At 47.0% G+C, this 1,972-nt stretch overlaps 1 pseudogene; it reads left to right on the top strand.

Annotated features, from left to right (window-relative positions):
- Positions 1-1,766, top strand: part of LOC102498395 (squalene synthase pseudogene) — a 17,316-nt pseudogene extending 15,550 nt beyond the window's left edge.
- Positions 1,767-1,972: the final 206 nt, after the last annotated feature.

The raw sequence follows: 1,972 nt of genomic DNA on the forward strand, positions 1-1,972 counted from the left end.
TTCAGGGGCCAGCAGGTGGCATGGTGGTTAAGGTGCTGGACTCCCATGCAGTCAACTGAGGCTCAAGTTCCAGACCTGGTGACTTGAAAATCACACCAGACTTGTATGTATGTGAGCTTAAATTCCCAAGCCTTCTTGGAGGAGAAGGGATTGCAGCATGGCCATCCCCCTGGGGAGTGATTTCTCACTTTCCCTTTTTCTGTCTCTTTCCAGTGAGCACATGTGTCTTATGGCAAAAACCTGAAAAAAAAAGAAAAAAAAAGGTTTTAGAAAGGATACTATTCTATTAGCTTCATATGGAATACAAGCATCAATGTCTCAATTATAAAGAAGTTGGGTAAGGAAGAAAAAAATTGTATTGATCCTCCGTAATTCCATACGATCAGTATTAAAAAAAATACAAAACCAAAACCCTTTTAAAATGAATCAGTTGTGGTCTGTGCCTGCCTGACCCGCAGTGCCGCCTTATCCTCACCTCGGCGGAGTGCCATCTGTTGTGAGCCGGAGGTACCCGACACATGCATGCCTCGGCCACAGCTCGCCCTCCAGGGTAGGGTTTGTGAGGTGGTTGGGGGGAACCTCGAGGAGTTCTACAACCTGCTTTGCTTCCAGATGTGGAAGTGTGATAGCCACATGGAAGGTGATAGCCATGGTGGACCGGGATGCGTTCAGCAGCAGCCAGAAAACTTGCTCACAGTGCCTAAATCAGTCCAGTCGCAGTTTTGTGGCTGTTATCCAGGCCCTGGATGGGGATTTTGTCATGCAGTCTGCATATTTTATCTGGCCCTCCGAGTTCGGGACACTCTAGAAGATGACAGGACCGTCAACATGGTCAGCTGTTAACATAACTCTCACTCTTTTCTTTACCCACCTGTCTGGAGGTTCTTAGAGAGCAAGGAGAAGGATAGGCCAGTGCTGGAGGACTTTCCAACGACTTCCCTTGAGTTTAGAAATCTGGCTGAGAAATGCCAAACAGTGATTGCTGACATTTGCCAGAAAATGGGAATGGGAATGGCAGTTCGGAATAAGCATGTGACCTCTGAACGGGAGTGGGAAAAGTACTGTCACTGTGTTGCTCGGCTGGTTGGAATTGGCCTATCCCGTCTGTTCTCGGCCTCGGAGTGTGAAGACCCTTTAGTTGGCAAAGACTTAGGGCTAGCCAGCTCTATAGGCCTTTTCCTGCAGAAAAGGAACATCATTCATGATTATCTGGAAGACCAGCAAGAAGGAAGAGAGTTTTGGCCTCCAGAGGTTTGGAGCAGGTATGTTAAGAAGCTGGGGACTTTGCTAAGCTGAAGGACATCGACTTAGCTGTGCCGGAATGAACTGGTAACCAGCACCTGGTGTGGCATCCCAGATGTCCTCACCCACCTTTCAAACTCAGAGACCAGGGCGAGTTTAACTTCTGCACTATCCCACAGGGAATGACTACTACTAGTATGGCTACCTATTATAATAATCAGCAGGTGTTCGGGGCAGGGGGGGGGGTAAAGATTCAGAAAGGGCAAGCAATAACCCTACTGATGGATGCCACCAATATGCCTGCAGTCAAAGCTATCATATCCCAGTACATGGAAAAGATTTATCATAGAATCCTCAATTCAGACCTGTCTTCTAGTAAAACAGGGCAAATCATCTTCACTATCAGGAGGCAGAATCTTCCCACCTGCCAGCTGATCTCTCAAAGCCACTGTTCCCCCATTTGCCTGTCATTAGTCATGCTCTTGGTGGCCCTGAGCTGGCAGTATCTGAGCACCCTGTCCTAGGTCAAACTGGAGAACACAGATTTGGAATTTGCCCAGAAGCTAAAGTTCACCACGAAATGGATTTACCTTTTCTTCACGGATGGATGTTGACTTCTCTTTATTTTTTCTCTCCTACTTTAATCCCTTAAAGAACTCTGTCATCTGGACCTTCAGAAACTGAGATGCATTTGAGAATATAACAACGAAAGCATCCCTCACCCTCAGTG

Source organism: Tupaia chinensis, unplaced genomic scaffold, assembly GCF_000334495.1.
Source record: "Tupaia chinensis unplaced genomic scaffold, TupChi_1.0 Scaffold000541_1, whole genome shotgun sequence".
Lineage (NCBI taxonomy): Eukaryota > Metazoa > Chordata > Mammalia > Scandentia > Tupaiidae > Tupaia > Tupaia belangeri.